The sequence below is a fragment of the Cydia pomonella genome, chromosome 3, assembly GCF_033807575.1.
Source record: "Cydia pomonella isolate Wapato2018A chromosome 3, ilCydPomo1, whole genome shotgun sequence".
Lineage (NCBI taxonomy): Eukaryota > Metazoa > Arthropoda > Insecta > Lepidoptera > Tortricidae > Cydia > Cydia pomonella.
This window is the reverse complement of record NC_084705.1, coordinates 4,211,726-4,234,115: the sequence shown is the minus strand read 5'-3', so window position 1 is coordinate 4,234,115 and position 22,390 is coordinate 4,211,726. Positions and strand designations below refer to the sequence as shown.

The 22,390-nt window shown below is 37.0% G+C and overlaps 2 long non-coding RNA genes across 3 annotated transcripts; both read right to left on the bottom strand.

The window, feature by feature from the left end:
• Window positions 1-217: 217 nt before the first annotated feature.
• Window positions 218-6,274, bottom strand: LOC133515837 (uncharacterized). 2 transcript variants are annotated; one of them, XR_009799085.1, is made up of 3 exons: window positions 4,544-6,274; window positions 4,219-4,458; window positions 218-3,525 (listed from the first exon to the last, which is right to left on the bottom strand). It is a non-coding gene; the product is annotated as an uncharacterized LOC133515837 (long non-coding RNA). The 2 variants fall into 2 exon arrangements; XR_009799084.1 differs by lacking the exon at window positions 218-3,525 and having other exon boundaries at window positions 3,952-4,458.
• Window positions 6,275-8,844: 2,570 nt separating this feature from the next.
• Window positions 8,845-16,291, bottom strand: LOC133515836 (uncharacterized). The gene is made up of 2 exons (XR_009799083.1): window positions 13,326-16,291; window positions 8,845-12,733 (listed from the first exon to the last, which is right to left on the bottom strand). It is a non-coding gene; the product is annotated as an uncharacterized LOC133515836 (long non-coding RNA).
• Window positions 16,292-22,390: the final 6,099 nt, after the last annotated feature.

Below are 22,390 nucleotides of genomic sequence, written 5' to 3'. Positions count from 1 at the left end.
CATCTTCTTCAAAAAGTCTTCAAATAAAGTCCACTCGAAGTCTGAACCGATTTCGGCGGCGGATTTTTATGCTCTCCCCTCAGGCTCTCGACCCTACCTTTCAGATGCAAGTTAACACTGGCCCTGGAGCCTTTGATTAGCTTCGAGTATTAGTACAGCCGGTGGCCTCAACTGTTCTTGGATTCATTGACAAGAAATACAAGCAATCAAATACACATGAAAATAAATGACATAATTTATTTTAGAAGGTAAATGATCCAAAAAAAGAATTTACAAGGACTCAGTTCGAACATTGTAGCCGTTTCTCATACAACCAATAATCTTCAGCAGTTTCATCCCGTCTTCAAATAAACTCCACTCGAAGTCATAACATATCTCGGCGGTGGATGGTTATGCTCTCCCCTCAGCCTCTCGACCCTGCCTTCCAGGTCCAGCTTGACACTGGCCTTGCAGCCCTTGGTCAGCTTAGAGCAGTAGTACAGCTGGTGGCCTCGGCTGGAGAAGGTGTAGCCGTTTAGCATCAGGAGAGGGTGGCCGCGGCCTACTGATATCATCTTGTAAGTAATGTCTAAAAAATGGAATAAAAACTTTTTATTATGGGTACTTTAAATTAATGGTTTTCTTCTATAATATCATGTCGGGTAAGACAAACATAGTTTATTTTACTCGAGGCGAGAGAAATGGTATGAGGATTCCCTACAAGTGTTTTTTTCTTTTTCCAATGTTTAATTTGATATCAAATATCAAAAAATGAGTGCGATAGATTCGGGAGGGTAATATAGATGTATATTATTATCGTTTTTCCTATTGAAGACTGCGTCGACCATCCACTGGCGCCCTCATTAGGGGAAACTAAACGGCAAATGGTGGCCACATTTTTCCGTTAAGATGATAAAGCCAAAAATAAGTAAAATAAAAGTATGTGATAAAGACCATAAGTTGGGGAAACCAGTAGGATAACAATATGAATATACTGATTTTTACATAAAAAAAATTCCCCTAATGAGGGCGCCACTGGACGGTAGACGCAGTCTATAGCATATAGGTAATTATTATACAATGAGCTTATGGATGTAAAAAAGGAAAATGACTATATTTCTGTTTTTTATTACAGACACGGGATTTTTGGTCACGAGAGTTCAAAAATATTTTGTACATATTAGATACACAAAGCTACAAGGAGTTATAATTACACGACACAACTGCAATATTCTCAAGGTGAATAATTTTATCAACCTTATAAGAATATTGGATTAAAATGCTTTAATATATAACGACAAACGCGTCGTGAAGCATACAAATATACCGAAGACAGGTACACAGAGGGCTAATTTGACCATGTCAGGGGCTAAATTGCAAAAGCTGGATTACAAGGAAAACAATAGTTTCTATCACATCGATTTTGATATATTATTACATTTGATTACATTGTTTATGAATAAATATTTGTTCTAAAGAATTAAACTATTCTCTCATATATAATTTTAACTTAAGTTATTCATTAACTGCTAGTACAGTTTATTATTAGCTGCAAAAAATTTTGAAACTAAATTAAAGCATTTCAGAATTAGAATAGCCACTATGTAGCACATTTTGGATACTTTATTATTTTACTTAATACACCAATAAATACCAACTAATTCTAATAAGCGTTTTTAATACAGCATGTATTTTTGATACGATCGCATAATCATAGGGCAGTTAGGCCCTTATGAACACACCTTCATTAGTTTTATAATAAAGTACGACTTTTATTTTTACTTGTAAAATAATTCAGCAAGCAATGTATCACTACTTTTCTTAACCTCAAAACGTCGCATTTAGTGACGCGACGTTACAACTGTCATCAGAATGTACGAAATACATTGCCGCTCAAAACATTTTTAATAATTAACTATGCACCAAAGCATAATAATAAATAAATAAATAAATAAATAAATATTATAGGACATTATTACACAAATTGACTAAGTCCCACAGTAAGCTCAATAAGGCTTGTGTTGAGGGTACTTAGACAACGATATATATAATATATAAATATTTATAAATACTTAAATACATAGAAAACACCCATGACTCAGGAACAAATATCCATGCTCATCACACGAATAAATGCCCTTACCAGGATTTGAACCCGGGACCATCGGCTTCATAGGCAGGGTCACTACCCACAAGGCCAGACCGGTCGTCAAATAATATATTGAAAATTTATTGTTTAATCATTTCATAGTATTGAAACCTACGTCTCGTTTAAGTTTTCGGTTATATCAAAAATTCACACTGTATACAAGCGTCTAATACTCATATGTTATTTTATGCATATGATAACAATAATGTTATTGTTTTAGATATGCTACAAAATATTATGAAGTACAGTCACAAGCAGGAGCTCATATAGCTCAATTCTGACTATACTTATATAAGTAATAACAGATTTCTGTTAACGACTCGATATACGATCGCTTACACTGCCATCGTGTCAAGGTTGCATCATCAATTATATCAAAACTGACTATAAATTATAAATTACAAAATCGGAACACCGCTCCAGGATTTAAATCTTTTTTATTTATTTATTAAAAAACTGATCGGCGATTGGCTCTAATCACACCTGATGGAAAGTGAAGACAGGGCCTAAGATGGAGCTCACCGATTCAGTAGTAGCCTATTCACTCTTGCTTTAAAGAGACCGAGGTCATATTTATCAGGGAATACAGAGGGCGGGAGCGCATTCCATTCTTTAGCCTAAATCTACAATAAATCTATGAAAACAAGTAATTTTTATAGAGATTCTATATTCTGCACTCGTTTTCGTTGCACTTGACTAGTTTTTTTAACTACAGACATTTTATAATGTATACCTAATTTCATGTTTCTTCGAATAATATATTCTACTTACGGGAAGTTATCCTTCAAATGACAAGACAAAAATTATCTAACAGCCAAAATTCCTAAATCCAAAACCGAAAGATCTCGGCACATCAAACAGCATCTTCCTTCTATATTCCCGAACTTGTCGAGCATGACTCCTTGAGGTGCAGCAAGTGACTCCATCATAATGAGGGCAGTAATAAAGGAAGCCTTGCTTGTTATTGGAGTAGGTGTCGCCGTTGAACATGAGAAGCGTGCCACGGCAGTTAGCGAACTTTTACTTAATGGAATAATAATTTAGCTCAATCACATTCTTACGCGAAAGTAGCTATCTCTTTCATACGACGACAAAAATAGTCTAGCATCTAAATTCCTAAAGAATCGGCACATCGAACAGCAACTCCCTCTTTTTCTGGCACCCAACCTTCAGATACAAGCCGGAAGCCGTCTGAACATAGACCGGAGGTGGATGGTGATGTTCCTCTCTCACCCAAACTATGTTCCCGAACTTGTCGAGCTTGACTCCTGAGGTGCAGCGAGTGACTCCGTCGTAATGGCGGCAGTAGTAGAGGAAGCCTCGGTTGTTCTTAGAGTAGGTATAGCCGTTGAGCATGAGAAGTGTGCCTCGGCAGGTAGCGATCATCTTGTAGCTTGCTGAAATAAATGGACAATTGTTGTATAGGCAGGTATAAGATTAATGTACATACGTCATGCAATGATTTGGCACACGAACAGTCCCAGTTGCGGTTTCTTATTGTTCATTCATATCGAGCATTAGGAAAACTTACGGAACATAAATTATCTTCAACTCCGAACGCTGATCTCTAAAACTGATACTAAGAATTGATATTCTAACTCTTAGTGGTAGAAGGTAGAATAATTCAAGCCAAAGTTAAGTTTTTTCTAATGGTGATACTCGGATGACAACTGCAGCTGCGTTACTGTTGCAGCATAAAATGAGTGGCCGCATTACTGCCTCAATAAAAACGTTTAATCCGTCACTCATTATATCAAGAAAACTTACAGTGACATTGCCCGCGTAAAAGGAAGTATTATTTTAAATATTAATAAAACTAGCAATAAGTTTCAGAAAATTATAATGTACTGATCTTACATCTAAATTACTAATATGAAATACCACACAGAATATTTGAACTTAGTTTAATTTACTAGTCATAAAAATATATTTACAGTACATATGGTGCTACTTTACCGCACTAGTGCAAAAATTTGCATATTACATATTACATATGTCGAACATTTAAAGGGCCATATGTACTGTAAAACGTTGTACGATACATATGCGAATATGTAATATGTAATGTACTATTATAGATACTTACTTACACTATGCTCTTAAATACTTTCCATCTGCCGTCTGAACATAATTTGGTGGTGGATGATTATGATTCCCTTGGTACGATTTTATATTTCCCATATCGTCCAATTTGACTACCACCTCGCACTTTTTAGTTTTATATTTAGAACAGCGATAATAATGCTGTTTCCTTTTTGAAAACGTAAATCCATCGATCATGAGAAGTGAAGTTCCTTTAGAAGAGGGAATCATTTCATACGAAGGAAATTCTGTAAATAAATAAAATAGAGATAAAGATAAATGCTATTTCAAAAATCATTTCTAGATATAAATACTATATTTTTAAATACTTACCATCTGCCGTCGGGACATACTTTGGTGGAATTGGTGGTGGGTGATTATGATTCCCTTGGTATGATTTTATGCTTCCCTTCTCGTCGAATTTGACTACCACCTCGCACTTTTTAGTGTTATATTTAGAACAGCGATAGTAATACTGATTCCTTTTTGAAAACGTATATCCATTGATCATGAGAAGTGGAGTTCCTTTAGAAGAGGGAATAATTTCATACGAAGGAAAATCTGTAAATAAATAAAACGAAAGAAATCAAAATAAAAACATCGGCTAAAATACAATCATTTGTTAAAGATCTTATTGGTGTAGGTAGGTAAAGGAAGAAAGGAAGATAAATGCAAAAGTCACATTATGAAAATTAAATTTTGCTTCACAATAAATATATTTACAATTTTCGTACACAGTATTCCACACAAAATTTATGTTGACCTGTCTATAAATGAAGCCAAGGTATGCCCAGGTTGATTTATATTTTATATATTTACTATATGAAACTTCAACTAACTACTGATTAACTACAAATTAATTTATCATCCACATAGTTCGATGCAACATCAAATTGAACATCGCTAACACTAAATCGTCCCAAGCATATCTCGCCTTACATATTTAAGACATTGAACAAATACATAACTTAACACTAAATTGTATTTTCATTTGTGACAGGTGTGCAATATATACTATAAATAATATAGGTTACCCTCGTGTCCCTCATAATTAGAATCTAGAGACTAGTATAAGATTCACATTAAATGGTATCGGAAGTTACGTTTCGTAAAGTTCTACTTTACTCGTAGACTTCCAAACGTATCATGAAATGAGATCCAGAACGGAATGTTCTTATTGTGCAATAAAACAACCACTCAATCAATCACACAAGACTAGACTAGATACTCGTAACAGTCGTAACAGCCATTGGGAAACTAGTTTGAATACTTTGAATTTAAAATTATTCGATGGAAAATCGAATTGAACATACCAGTAAATCGTCCCAAGCATATCTCGCCTTACATATTTAAGACATTGTACAAATACATAACACTAAATTGTATTTTCATCCGTGTCAGGTATGCAATAAATAATATAGCTTACATCATACTTACTATAATAGGATATAGAGACTAGGATAGGATGAACATTCAAAGTTCTACTCTATTCGTAGGACTTTCAAACGTATCATGAAATGAGATCTAAAACGGAAACTTCTTATTGTGCAATAAAACAACCACTCAATCAATCACACAAGATTAGACTAGATACTTGTTACTGTCGTAACCGCCATTGGAAAACCAGTTTGAATTTAGAATTTAACTAGCGAAACTACAGTAAATTCCAGACACCGGCTGCGTGTGCGTAGACGTGCACTTACGCGTCCGCTAAATTATTGGAACCGTACACGCACACGTCACGCTAGCGGTGTGCCGTGTTTTGTAAGCATCTATATATTACAACGTGCTCGTGCACGTCTGCGATACGCATACTGTATGCACAAGCCTTTAACCGGGTAAACAATTGAATGCGTTTCCCAATGGCTGTTGCTTCGTGGGGCACATAACATGATCATAGAGGAACAGTCCGCCCTCCAAGGCCCCAAGTTAAAAAAAAAAGTTATTGGGAGTCTTCACTGTTTCTTCCTGCATGTGAGCGCCTCTCAAAAACCTTTATCTTCTAACAGCTAAGGGTTCTACGAGCGCACTGCCCCTAGGACCAAGCTCTAGGCTATAACTTTAAGAATTAATCTTCAAATATTTCCCTTGCGACGTCACGTATATCGGAGGCTCATGGTTATGCTCTCCATGGTACGACTTAATGTTACCCAAGTTATCAAATCTTACGGACGCCCTGCATCTACTAGATGTATATTTAGAACAACGGTAGCTATTATATTTGTGTTTCGAAAATGTGTAGTCTTCCACCATTACAAGGGATGTTCCTGATTGTGTTGTTATCATTTTGTAGGGAGGAAAATCTGCGTTTGTCTGAGGAAACTCTGAGTCTATCTCCTGGGCGAAGTCTGTTATTATCGGAAGAGTAAAATCTGAAAAGAAAGGAACGTTTTAGTAATTATTGCAATAAAAAAGTGGCTGTGACATAATCGGACAGACAGACGGACATGACGAATCTATAAGGGTTCCGTTTTTTGCCATTTGGCTACGGAACCCTAAAAACAACTCTTACTCATATTACGTTTATAAGAGCATTTTATAAACTGATATAATAGAAACAGTACGAGACTCTACAAAAAGGAGTATACAGAGCCTACCGCGAAAACCGAAAATCGAAATTTCACTATCTGCCTTTTTATCGCCTTTGCATATTTTAAGTAAACGGAAGTATATTGCATGAATACGAATATAACTGTAGGTACGGTTGAGCCAATATCAGGTAATCAGGTTGTCTTCTATACGTGTAAAATCCCTTGCTTAAAATAATGGATGTGTGCCACCGGAGTGGAAATAAAAACTATTGTACAAAACGCAGTAAATATATATAATTTAAAACTGTATAAAGACGAACTTTGGTATCTCTACGTCTGTTTGACTTTCAAAGGCATTTCAAAAGCACACATGTTTTTCTTCACCGGAAAGCAACTGATAAATATATGTATAATTTCATATTTAATAGTCGTTTTTCAGCGATGGGAAACTGACGAAACCGGACTAATCTCCCTAGTTTCCCCTCCGACTTGGAAAGTCGCATGGCAATCGCTTTCAGAAAAACTGCCTGCGCCAATTCATAGGATTAGTTGCCAAATGGACCCTAGGCTTACATCAGCCGTGGCACAAAACCGGGACAACGCCAGGAAGATTATGGCACATGTTTAGGAGGTCGGTGGTTATGATCTTCACTTAACCAAGTTATTTTCTGGTCAGCATTCAAGTAGACGCTGGCTGGGCATTTAGTGGTATTGTACTTGGAGCAACGATAGACGTTTTTACTCTTCTTTGAGAACGTGAAGGCATTGATCATTATGAGTGGACGTCCGCGTCGCCTGTTTGGAATGATCTTGTATTCTGGGAAAACTGAAATGTGGCATTATTGTACAGGTAGAAAAAAAAAACATCAGTATTGGTTTAAAAATCTAAAATGTGTAAACATCTAAAGTAATCTTATATACCGCAACACATGCAAACAACGAAAATGTTTTTTTTTATGATATAGGGGGAGGTAAAAGAGCCGACGAATCAATCCAAACAATTACCGACGCCTACAGACACCTGCAACCCCAGAAGGGGTTTAAGTGCGTTAAGAGCCTTTGAGATGGGAGCACGCTCTTTTCTAGAAGTTTTGAAGGTCGTATTGGTCAGAAAATACCGCGGGCGGCAAGCCATTCTAGCTGTGCGAAGCTTCTGGAGAATAGCATACATAGTTGAGGACTGCTAAAAAACTTTTATTATGTGTATTACGGTTGAGAATAGGTTTTTTGAATGCACGCAAATGAAAATTGATTAATCTAGACTAGGCTTTATATATTTGTCTTAAGGCGGCTTGCTGTTTGCATTTGTGCATTAGGCTGCTGCGGACACGGTACTCACAGTAGAGGGGAATCGCAAAAGGTTTAACTTATACTCTAAAATCATACTTTCTAATTGTTAGGTAGCAGTTGGGCAACATAGGATAGGAACAAGCTGTTAACAATTGAAGAGAACAAAAACTACATTTGTAGATTGGCAACCAAGGGATGAAAGGCACTGATGTCTGGCGAGTTGAATGTAAGAGCGCCAATAGTCCGAGACTGAAATGGTGCCTTTGGAGTTAAATACTCTACTTTTATTTCAAATACGAGGAAAGTAAAATACATGTGTATTAAAAAAACAGACTAAATACAAACTTTCAGATTCTAATTATATTCATATTCATATATACAATAGGTACTTATGTCAGAAATACATAACATTAAAATCATTGTAAACATCGAGAAAAACTAATAATAATTAAATTAACAATAAAAAAACACTGCGCCCCGTTCTAATACGTTAAGCTAAAGTATATTCATTAATTAAGGTATTCAAATAATAATACTAGCCTTCCAGGAACTCCTTAACTGAATAAAACGCCTTTTGGATCAGGAAACGCTTGAGTCTTTTTATAAAAATTAAATCTGAGCCAACATCCTTTATATCAGAAGGTAACCTGTTATAGATGCGTGGGCCTATAATTTGGGAGAAGTTACCTGTTTTTGCAAGCCTGTGCCTAGGTATTACTAGTACCTGCGGTCGTCTTGACGGCTCACGCGTAGTAGTAGCCGCGCCGGACAAGTGTTTCCTGCTCAGCCGGATTAGTTTTCCTACCTCAAATATAAAGAGCGAGGGAACCGTTAGGATACGTAATTGAATGAAGAGATCTCTTGCCGGTTCGTCGGTCGGTACTCGACACATGGACCGGACGACTTTTTTTTTATTATAAAAGGGCGATCACGGTCTGCAACTAAACCCCAAAGATCGATTCCATAGGAAAGATGGGAATGAAAATAAGCGTAGTAGGCGGCTAGTAGATTATTCTGGGACAAGGAGCATTTGAGTCTAGTTACGGCATAATAGCCAGAGTTCAACCTAGCACAGAGGGAATCAATATGCTCCTGCCACTGCAGTCTACCATCTAGAGTGAAGCCTACGAATCTCGCGCAGCTCACGGCCTCAATATTAGTGATTTGTATTACTACAGGGATTAGATTTGTAGTCTTACTTGTGACCAATGAGAAGTCAAGGATATTCGTTTTTTCGAGGTTGAGTTGCATGCCGTTCGCAGTAAACCAGTGCAAGAGCTTCATTATTACTGTTTCGACATTGATACGGAGCTCATCCTCACAGTCCCCACTCACTGCGGCACAGATATCGTCTGCATACATAATGAGCTGCGTGTGAGAAGATAAAAATGGCAAGTCATTCATCAGTATCAGAAATATCGTGTTACCAAAGTTGGACCCCTGAGGAACTGACCGGTCACCAATATCGCCTGGTTCCGAAGCATCACCAGCCACTTCTGTTCTTTGGGAGCGGTTGCTAAGGAAGGAAACAATGAAATCTAGGGCCACCCCACGTACGCCGTAGTGTGCGAGTTTTGATGCCATCAATTTGTGATCAACAAGGTCAAAAGCGCGAGATAGGTTGAACAGTATAGCGGCAACTCGTTTTTTGGATTCTTACTTGTCTAGTACGTTCTTTACCACCTCGCGTGCTGCCTCCACCGTCGATCGACCAGCCTGATAAGCATACTGTTGAGAGCATAACGATTCATTCGAACTAAAGAAGCTCATCAGCCTATCACAAATTCCCATCTCGAATATTTTAGAAATTGCGGGCATCAACGATATCGGACGATAGTTCTTTAATTCCTTTTTGCTACCCTTACCTTTATACACAGGTGTTACTTTTATACTCTTTAAAGTGTCAGGATAAGAACCCTTCGACATTGAGGTATTAAGATGGTTGCGTAGCAAGTTTAGGAACACGTAAGGTAGTTTACGCAATGCAGACGTTGGGAAGCCATAGACGTCCCTGGTAGTCTTCGATTTAATATTTTTAATAATTTTAACTAGCTCCGGTGCCGTAAATGGAGTCATGAACATAGTGTTCGGTACGGCTGGTCTAGAGGCGCGCAACAGTTTCAGAGCCTCGGGTATGTTGGGCCTGGTTGGAGTGTCGCGCACCACCGCCAGGTAGTACTGGTTAAGCGCGTCCGCGAGTTCGCGACTGGAGCCCTGTGGCCCACACACAGCATGCCGTAGCACACGAAAGTCGTCCCCTAACAACTTACCCTTATTTATTTCCAATTTAATTGAGTTCCATAAGACGTTACTTTTATTCTCACTGGATTCTATATTTTTATTTATACACGATCGTCGAGTTTTAGTAAGTAAGCTATTGTGTTTGCATTTATGAGCGTTAATTAATTGAGTTAGGTTAGAATTCAAGGGATAGAATCGCGTGAGCATTCCGAGCAACAAAATAAACTGTTTACTTTTTAAGGTTTCGTCATTACTCTAAACTGAATCCTTAGACCGCACCAAGACAGATTTAAAGGGGCTGTGAAAATTAAAGTTCCTTAAAAACAAGTCATGAATATCATCAAAATTAAAAAAAAATAGCGTCAGAAAATTTAGACCACTCATACAGTTCCAAAAACTCAACAAATTTTACCATATGATATTCATCAATCATTCGTTTTTTTATCCGGCGCGTGGTACAAATATTTTTAGGTGTTGAAATTACAAAACAAACCGCACAATGATCACTTATATTAAATTCTAATGGGTATGCTTTGGTGCGATCTAAGGGCAAGTCCGTATACGCATGGTCCAAACTGGTTCTGGAATCACCTTGTATTCGAGTGGGGAAGTTTACCCCAGAAGAAATATCGTACCTAATGAATAGCTCGTGGAGTAACCTGATCTCTTTCGACCGTTTCAAGGAATCCACATTTATATCTCCCATTATTACAATGTTCGCGTTATCCTGAGTAATATCATTCAGTAGTAGTTCTAACTGGTCAACGAATATATTTAAGTCACCCTCCGTATTGGAACGGTATACACACAAAACAATAACATTTAAGTTTACAAGTTGCACTGCGGCTATCTCAATGTGCATTTCGATTGAGTATTTTATGCCTAAATCACTCCTATCCAACACGGAAACACTATTATGCGCGTATATACAAACACCACCATAAAAAAATGTATTTTTTATTTTATAAATAAAATTTTATTTATTTTATTTACCACAGCAGCAGTAGTCAGAGATTAAATAATAATTCATTAAGCTTGTAACAGCCATCGTCAGATGTTAACCAGTGCTCTGTTAATAACAGTAGATCATATTTAGTAGCCCCTTGTAGTATGCTTTTGATAGAAGTAGTCTTACTGCGTAAACATCTAACGTTTTGGAGTACGAGTAGTATATACAATTTATCACATTCACTATTCATGCGCTGCACCTGACTGTTGCCCGTTGACTGATGCGCTGTCGACTGGGGTCGGGCTGCAGTGGTCGCGGTGCGCGGGCGAGCCGCTCCGGGCGGGGCGGCGGGGGCGCACGCGAAACTAGTTGGCAAACTTCACTCCGTGTGGCCACACCGCCGGCGAAGTGAAACGCTCGAGTAGACTTTCTGGCATTCCGATGATGAATGAGGCATGCTTGTTAGTGTTTATTTTCCTCTTTTCGACGAAGTACTCCGCAGAGTCATCGACTTTTTTAAGGAAGTTGACAATATTTTCTTCTGTTGTCTCAGGCCTAAAAGCCCACGCTTGAATATACTTCATCGATTCTACAGTTTGGATGTCATCATCAGACTGTCCGGTCCCAACAATAACTTTATTTAGTCTTCTTTTTTTCTGTTAGAATGTTTCCTCCATGAGTCACCGTCTTCATCGTGGACACTGGAGTGCTGGTTTTCTTGAATTAGCGCAGTGGGCGTAGCAGGGGTGGAAGTGTCCGTATCAATATCTGCGGTCGCAGTTTTCGTGGCCCCAATACTCGCGATAGATTGTCGTTGGCGATCGGGAGTATTCGGTAGACGATTCATACCTCGCACAGTCGTTCCGCCGGCCCTACCAGAGTTCTTCCTCCTCGTTGCACCTGCAACCTGCAATGTCACTAATGGCCGCCGCCGCTATCTGTCTCGCCTCTCGAACTGGGTGCTGAGGTGGCAGTTTGGCAGTAGTGACAGGTGGTGCTAGTAGCGATTTGCGGGTGGATTTTGAACAGCTGTCAGCTTTGTCTACGTTATCTTCATGTCCGTTATGTGGAATCGGTTTTGAGAGTGTTAGTATTAGGTCATTTTGCTCACCTATCTTTGCTTCTAAAGTGCTGACTTTATTTACCAGAGTGGATAGTGTCTTCTGGAGTTCGCGTACTAAGTTTTCAAGCACTTTGTTCGCCATTATACTTAGAATTATAATTAAATACGCTGCATACGATCTGTCACCTCCTGCGGGGCCGGGGGTATATACATATGCAATCTTTGCAACCCTGATGAAGTATGAACATAAAGAGGCGGTTGATGGTTATGGTCTTCGTTTAAAGCTGCAATTTTCATATTGGCGTCTAATTTGACATGACCCGGACACTTAATGGTAACGTATTTAGAGCAGCGGTAGTAATTTTTACTGTGCTTGGAAAATGTATACTGATTAACCATCAGTAAGGGTTGTCCTCGATTATTTGGAACCATAGTGTATTCAGGAAAACCTGAAAAAACGAAAGCACAATATATGTTTCTGTTCTCAATACGGAAAGCGACAATTTTCGGCACGCTGCGCTAAAAAACAAAGTTGCCGCTTTCCGGCTCTACCAAATAGAAAACTAGTGTACACATCTCGGCCTAAATAAAAAAGCCTCAGATCACATGAGAGCAACCCGTTTTTAATATATTTAATTACGAGAAGTATATTCCACACACATTTACAATTTTTTAATACCTAAAACTTTACTTATGAAATAAATTAAAATGATACAAAACTATAAATAAAACGTAAAATGTCCCCCAGACTTGTTTTCTGAGTGCCCATAATGCTGGCTACTTTTCCCCACTGTTTGGCAATACCGATTTTTTTGCCAAGGAATTTGCAATGTGCAATTTATCAATGGCTGTTATGCATTGTCTTGTGGGGGAGGGATCTCGACTTTCATATCTACCCCAGACGCGCCGACGTACTCGTAACGAGAAGGTTTGTGGTTGTGATCTCCGCTAATCGCGATTATTTTCTGTTCGGCATTCATATGAACACGGGCTGGGCATTTGATGGTATTGTACCTCGAGCAACGATAGGAGTTCTTGTACCTTTTCGAGAATGTAAAACCATTAACCATTATCAGAGGCCGTCCTCTGCTGTTTGGTATCATCTTGTGTTCAAGGAATTCTGAAATAATGCACATACCTAATTATCTATCTTATATTTGGAGGTAGAAAATATATACTCGTAATACTCGCAACATCAATATCAATGTTAGTAGTTTCAATATTCAGTAGGATCAGATAAAATAAATAAAAACCTGTAACAAAAACAACTATTTTTTATTTCTATATACAGCAATACGGTTACGCAATAAATAGATAACAATAAACGAACATCGTAATCAGACTTTCCTAGTCCTAACCTAAATTAACCAAAACTTGCATTGAAGGTACAAGAAGAAAATCTTTGTATTACCAAAACAACATAAAGCTTATATTATGTTTTCACATATTCACGTCCATTATACTGCATCATAAAAACCTGTTCTGGGGGTAAATGGTTATGATCCCCCATGAGTTGCCATATTTTACCATCTTTTCCGAGCTTAATAGTTGCTTGACAACGTTTCCTGCAATATTTGGAACAACGATAGGTATTTTTGCTGTATTTTGAGAAAGTGAAACCATTCACCACCATCAAAGGGCGGCCTGTGCCCCGCTCGATCATCGTGTATGTCAAACCTGGACAGAAAAAAAAAGATTGGGAGCAGGGTTATTAGAGTCCGTCTAAGCAAATTTTGCACTGATTTGAATAGAAGAAAGTGAAGAAAGGAATTTGACATTAATAATGTCATTGCTTTCGTCTATGTCCTGCAGAGTTATCGTGGTCCGACTCTATTTGTGATTTTTCGTAAGTCCGGTTCAATAAAACTCAGCGTTAAATAACTATTACAGGTAAGTACTTACTTTCACAAGAGTAGAACAGTTGGGCGATCGCTAAAGTAAATTATGAAATCAAAACAATTCTTACCATGTAAACTTAATTGTATTCGTAGAATATATCCACAAAAACAACGATATGATTTTCATTATGATAGTTATTTAGAATTAAAGTTAAGGATCTATAACAAAATGTATCTAAATATAATAGACACTGATAAAGATACAAGAACAGACAAAACAGTATATTATGTTACTGGTACCTTTATAGGTACATACCTACCTAAAAAGTAAAGATACACTAACTTGCAAGCGACCTTGAGCAAAATTTATATTTACTAATCTGTGGATTTTTATGAGCAGTTAGTAGAGGTCTTGGCGAAATAATAGTAGAGTCGAGGAGCAGAGGTTTTACTTCGATAACTCGTACAGTATATTCATGTCAAATCATTGCGACCAACCGTTATAGTACTCAGCAATCAGATTGCCACAAAAATCTTCCAAAGACACACTAGAACACAACTACGAGTGTATCTACTAGCTTGATTCGTTATGAAATGAATTGAAATTTTCAGTTTACAATGTGTCATAGAAATAATTGAAAATCTAATTTATGTCGGTTTGCTTAATTCAAATCGCTTAGCTAAGCTAAGACTTAATTACGAATATAAACAGACGGGTGTAGCTAACGCGTGACACGTTGTGCTAACCGTACCTATAACATAGGATTTAGGGACCCGGTTTTTGCCCTGTAGAGAAAAAGAAATACTTTCCGTCAGAGGCAATATAATATTTCAAAGCAGCATGATTATGGTCACCTCTGAGTAGCACCATTTGTCCATTTTCTTCTAGTTTGATACATGCCTTGCAACGGAATTTGGGATCAGAATATTTCGAGCAGTAGTACAAGTTACTGCTATATTTAGAAAATGTAAATTTGTCGTTGACCATGAGTAAAGACTTCCCTCGAGATGTCGTTATCAGCTTGCATGAAAGATCTGAAATTAAAGTTAGTCATTTTTTTAACTTCATAAAATAAACGCATACTGGCCACCTACCAATCCAATCCTACAATAATCTATTGCAGTTTCCAGGATCATTTTCCGCTTACGCAGTATAGCCGTACAGGTAGAATCACAAATTAACAGTAATTTACTGTTTTGCTACCATTGGTCTTCGTTGTAACACTGTTTTTCCTGTATTTAAGAAAAATGCTTGGTGGATGGTAACGACGAGTTTAGTGTGGCATGAATAGTGATTAATGTGCGCGTCATTAGACCATTCAACATTAAAATATGCTCAATCCTCATACCAAGTGAGAAATAAGAAAATAAACATGAAAGGATGAGGAAAAAATCAATTAAGAAAACGCAAAATACAAAAAAACAAAGCGTGTGTACTACCATTAACAATATAGAAGAAAATATTAACAACAAAGGAAAATGAATTGTTCAAAGGACTAAAGCTTCACATACATTCCATCCCTAGTAACCGAATAGTTCGGAGCTGGATGGTTATGGTCTTCCCGGAGCAAAACAATTTGTCCTCTATCATTCAATTTAACACAAGCAGAACATTTTTGCGTGGAATATTTAGAGCAGTAATACATATATTTGTGGTATCTAGAAAACGTATATCCTTTGAACATCATTAGGAATTTTCCACGGTGTGTCTCTATCATCTTATAAGGACGTTCTGAAATCAAAAATACGCAGAGAATTGTAGTTTGTCATGTACTAAAATAGCTTTGGTTATCATTTTCTCCCTTCAAGGGTACGTCTTGGCGTTTGTTTTAGTTGCTAGTCCTAAGTTAGTATTAAGCCTTAATGTAACATACAGTAGCAACTAAGAACGAAATATTTTCCTTGTCAAGATAATACAAACAACGAAGGAAAACAAAAACCAATATCGAATTCTGCTGCGTCAGTCTCTCCAGACTTAAATACATAGTGGAATAACTGTGACGTTACAGATAGCAAACTTAGTAATCAGTATTTTATACAATCGTGATATAATGCCTAAAGGTAAAGGTAAAGGTTGACTGGTAGAGAATGCCTCATGGCATTAAGTCCGCCTTTTGTACTATAAGGTTTTCTTTTGTGCAATAAAGATTAAATAAATAAATAAATAAATAATAGACAGCTTTTCAGTCGAGTACCGTTCGAGATTGAAAAGCTTGATTATATCACTATTGTATACAATACTTTTAATACTTGTTTTACTATAAAACCTAAATAATTAATGTAAATTGTTATATATCTCAGTAGACAAAAATGTAGTATAAAAGACATAAACGCATGACTCCCGGCCGCCCCTCGCGCCCATTTAGTCTTTTCTATAGGAGCGCGGCGGCACGTGATTGGCCAATTTTTTTTTATAATTACTTCTTCAGCGTATCGAAATGAATCTTATAGTTGGGAGCCCATACATGAAAAGTGCGCAATTATAGTTTGGTATACGAAATCTTAATTCAACCATCACAGTCGACGAGTTGAAAAAATACATTATAGTCCCATATAGAAATCATTTATTGATTAAATTTAACATTTTGATACAGACAAATGCCACTTTGGATATGATCTGTCAATGTCACATGTCTTTTCGACAATGACAGATCATATCCATAACAAATTAAGGTCAAATTAATAAACTATTATTACAATCAGAATACGGCTCCTTATTTCCTCTAAAGTATGCTATTGTCACAAATGCAAAGCTTAATGATATTGTTCTGACAGTATTCACAATTTCACATAAATACCGTCAGTCACCATATACTTGGGCGGCGGGTGGTTATGGTCTCCCTTATGCGACGTGATTATTCCTTCAACCATCTTCACAGTAGCTTTACACTTGAGGGATGGATATTTGGAACAGTGGTACGTGAGATTGCTGTATTTCGAAAACGTATAGTTGTTGACCATTAGTAGCGGTCTTCCTCGGGGATTCGGTATCATTTGATAAGTTAATCCTGTAACAAAGGAAATGTGTAAAAAAATGTGCGTGTTTAACATGTATTTGTTCCACTTTATTATAATCGCCTATCATAGTATGATGAATAAAATGTTGTAAGTTAGACCAAGTTAAGTGTTCAGATTCTCAGACCTAAGAATATAAAATAAAAGTGCTCGTCTAATTGTAAGTGTGTATTTATATATTTCGTGTTATAAACAAAACTATACTTCAGAATCGTAATCATTTATTGTATAATATGAATAAATAAATAAATAAACAAAAATTCGTCGATGCTATAAAATGTGTGCTCGATAGGCCAATTTTTTTATTCACTTTTTAAAACAAATGAAATGAAATGTGTAAAAAAATGTGCGTGTTTAACTTTAACATGTATTTGTTCCACTTTATTAGAAGCCAAAGTGATTGACACTGGCAACTTATTAAACACAATAGAGCAGATAACGTGTTATGTTCTCCGATCTCGCGAGTCGTCGCTTTATAGCCAACACCTGTACGGGTGTCGAAGCAGGCAAGCCGAATCGGCGCTTTTCTGAAACTGGGACATATTGTTATATATGTTCGTAATAGAACCATGGTATATCCGTTTCACTAAATAACACATATAGCTATTATAAATTATTTTGCGGCGTAGCATTTAGGCTTCTCCTTGAAAGCTTCTCGAGCAGGATGGCATACATTGCCGGTGGATGGTTATGCTCCTCCTTCAACAGAACAATCTTTCGATCATCGTCTAGCTTCAGATTAGCTTTACACGAGGACAGGACCAAGTCAAAAACAATCTTGCAGTCTTTATCTAACTTCACACTAGCTTTATACTAGGACCGGGTTAGTTTTGATCAGTAGTAAGCGTAGTAGGGCTTGGAGTGATCTTTATAATCTCCTCGAGTGGGATAGTATACACTGGTGGTGATGGATGGTTATGCTTATCCTTCAACAGAGCAATATTTAGACCGGGCAACTTTTGATCAGTAATAGCGTTTGGATTGCTACTGGAGAGCTTCTCAAGCGGGATGGAATACATTCGTGGTGGATGGTTATGCTCATCCTTCAAAATAACAATCCTTCCATCTTTATCTAGCTTAACACTGGCCTTACATTTAGACCGGGTTACTTTTGATCAGTAGTAGCGATTGGACTGCTACTGGAGAGCTTCTCAAGCGTCTAGCTTAATACTGGTCTTACATTTAGACCGGGTAACTTTTGATCAGTAGTAGCGCTTGGACTACTACTGGAGAGCTTCTCAAGCGGGATGGAATACATTCGTGGTGGATGGTTATGCTCATCCTTCAAAATAACGATCCTTCCATCTTTATCTAGCTTAACACTGGCCTTACATTTACACCGGGTTACTTTTGATCAGTAGTAGCGCTTGGACTGCTACTGGAGAGCTTCTCAAGCGGGATGGAATACGTTCGTGGTGGATGGTTATGCTCATCCTTCAAAATAACGATCCTTCCATCTTCATCTAACTTTACGCTGGCCTTACACTTAGACCGGGTAAGTTTTGAGCAGTAGTATCGCTTGGACACTTCCTTAAAGGAGTACGTGAATCCGTTCATCATCAGAAGTGGGACTTTGCCGCGAGTGTTGTGCACGAAGCAATAGGCTAGGTCATCTGAAACTTCATATTATGATTAAAAAATAATATGTGAACTTTAAGTTGTAGCGTCGTATTTAAAGTTGTAACGCCTAGTATCTATTATTGATTTCTTTAATACTTCAGCGGTCTTTGCTAGAACATGTTACGGCTTTTATAATGTTAAATATCAAAATGTTGAAAAAGTAATATTTATTATAGCATTCATTCAATTTATTTTAATTAGAATTTTTAACGGAAGTAAAGGAATTGATAGAGATTAAAATGTTAGTTAGTATGCAAAACAACAAAAATGTATGTATTATGTTTAATAATATGATAAATTAGGTACTTATATAAGTAATTTCATTCGGCATTCATTTCAAAACAAATTCAAATGATTACAATAAATAACGAGCTCTCTTCCTACCTACATTTCACGTTCAACATATATGTACACATAGTAGGTATCTCATATAATTATTATGATTTGTCTTTGTTTTCGATACTTTCGTAACAGTCTAATTTCACTAAACCAATATTAAACGTGTTGTGTTATCAAGCACAATAATTAAATTTGTCTTATTTACATATATACTAATTGCCAGTTTTGAAAATGCACTTGAGTGTTTAAGGTGCTAGATTTTTCTCAGGAAATCACAAAACGAAGTATATGTGACTTTCGGATATCAACTGCAGCTAGATTATTATTGCGACATTAGCGCGGCGGCGGGCTGGCGGCGTTAAAACTGCCGCTGTATTTGTTAATTTCCTTGATAAAATTAGTCACGGATTGAACGTCATAGTTGCGGCAGTAATGCGGCGACGAACAACACACTGCAGCTGCAGTTGACACCCGAATGTAACCTTATGAGACCTAAACATTTTGATTAGCTTTAAAATGTTCATTTCATCGAAATATAATTGACAACACTCGGCGCATAATACTCAGACGGCGAATGATTATGAGTTTCCTTAAGAAGCACTATACGGCCATCGGTATCCAACTTGACCGAAGCTCTGCATCTCATTCTCGATTGCTTGGAGCACACGTATTGCTTGGCTTGCTTTCTGAAATAGTATGTGAAGCCGTTGAGCAGCATAACTGGCTTTCCTTTGCGGCTTAAAATCATTTCGTAGCCTGAAACGTTAGAATATATTTTTAAAAATCAGTTGAAGCTAAAATTTTATGAAATAAAAAATTTAATTGAAGCAGAAGCTCACTCGTTCTGTTTTAAATCAATAACTTTTCATACCATACCTACTTCTCCGTTCCATAGTTGATTTCTGTGATATATAAATCCCTTAAAAGAGAATTGACAAAAAGGAATGAATCAAATTTGGCATGTGCGATTAACTAGCAAGAAAAAGGAATCCTTAGTAAATATATATATATATATATATATATATATTGCTAAAAAATTGAGCATGGCTTATGACTAATATAATAATTACATAGTAATTTATTTCGTTAAATTAAATTAAAGCTTATAATTTCAGTCAAAACCAGTTTTCCGTATCGCCTCAGTCAAAAAAGGGTTTTCACTAATCAAAACTAGTTTTTCGTATAACGTATAGCGCGTTTTCACTGAAGTAATACGGAAATCTAGTTTTAACTAGGGTACAGACGCGTTTTCGATAAAAACAATACTAAATAGAATACTACACCAAACCGATATTTATCCCGCGTTAGTGTTGTCCAGCAGTAACTAGAGTCTAATAATTAGACAACCACCGCTCCTCTTAATACATGGAGTGTCTTAAAAGGCAATCGGTTTCTAAATACGAATAAAAACCCCGGCTGTCGTCAAACGATACCGAGGTGGCGGATGATTATGTTCTGCTTTCATAGCTCTTATTCTACCATAAGCATCCAGTCTGACAGATGACTTGCACAGCAACCTTGACTGTTTAGAGCATATAAAGCAGTTCTTCTGTCTCTTGTAGTAATATGTGAAGCCGCGAAGGAGCATAAGTTCTTTGCCGTCCGGCCTTCGTATCATTTGGTATTCTGGGAAAGAGGGTTGATACAATATTAAAACAGACTTAATTTACAATTTGTTGATGAAAGATGCATCTGGTGCTCCCATAATATTTGATATCCTATTTACGGCCTAACTAAAAAGCGTAAAAATAGTGATAGCCATGAGCAGTCGACCAAGAGTAGATTGAAATAAATCATATACTATTCAATAAGGCGGTCACGATCTTCAGACATTGTGGACCGACTAACCGAAAGCATTTGCACATTTTCTGTTCCGAAATTACGAAACTTACAACTGCATGGATAGCAACAAATCGATGGTGACGTTTGTTTGTTGTGAAGATTTTTAATGATACCGATTTAGACGCAGTCTTTAGACACAATATGTACATATGATCAGACAATGCTAACTAAGGTTGCTTATTGAACAGGTTAAACCTACTTGTTGAAAGCAACGAAAAAAAGAAAACTCAATTTGGAGTAAGTAATATTTACATCATAAATTATATTTTACTAATACTACAACTAATTACAAGATGACAGTCAACCCAATTATAAATGAAGAAGGATTGATACTCATAATAAACTATAGCTGTGTATTATCAAATTATCCTTCCTAAACTAACCATAAAAAAGGTGTTACGGGTGTTACGTAGGTGCTACATAACCATATGACCAGTAAGAAGGCTGGCCAAAGTTTTATTGCACCAATAGATATTTTCCATCCGCTGTTATCACATATTTCGGCGGTGGATGGTTGTGCTCTCCTCTCACATCGAAAATGGTGCCATCGGCGTTTAGTCTCACAGCAGATTTGCAGCTCAAACTGGATAATTTAGAGCAAACGTAACGTTTGCCATTTTTGTAATAGTATGTGAATCCGTTGAGTAGCAATAATTTTTTGCCGTTCGCTGTCGGGATGATTTTGTAACCTGAAATAGAGCACCATTTTGATTACAATTATCTACTTTATTTCTTTTGTGTTAGCTGCATCTGCAAGATCCTTGGATACATATTGTTCATATCATAACTAGACGTACTTCCTAACCTAGTGAAAAATATACAGAAACCTCGTCCGCCTGCTTTCGACAAAATTATTTATTTTATTATAATTTTCTATAACTACTGTACAATAAGAAAGACATAAGTACATTTAACTAACTTCAATATTTAATAATACCAAATTAAAATATCTACATTTATGTACTTCTGAGTTCAACACCTGTGCTAATATCCACTTTGGAGCAGTAGGATCTGTACTTGCTCCTCTTGTATTAATAGCCGTTGACCATTTATAATGTGCACTATACTTTCATGTATTTTCCGTTAGTGAGCACATATTTGGGAGGCGGATGATTATGCTCACCCCTCAACGACATTATAGCCCCGTGACCGTTCAAGTAGATACTGGCCTTGCACTTGATGGTCGAGAATTTGGAGCAATAGTAGCTATACTTGCTATTCTTGTGGTAGGTGTATCCGTTGTACATTATGAGCGGGGTGCCGCGATTGGAATATATTATTTTGTAACCTAGACCTGGAAAAAAAATTAACTGTTTGATGAATGATTGTTCATTCACTCTCATTTATTTCTATTTACTTTTTAAGTTTTTACTAGAAGAACACAAGATTATCACATACAATAATAACGACTAACTTTTACATTAAGGGAGTTGGGCAAATATTAAAAGACTG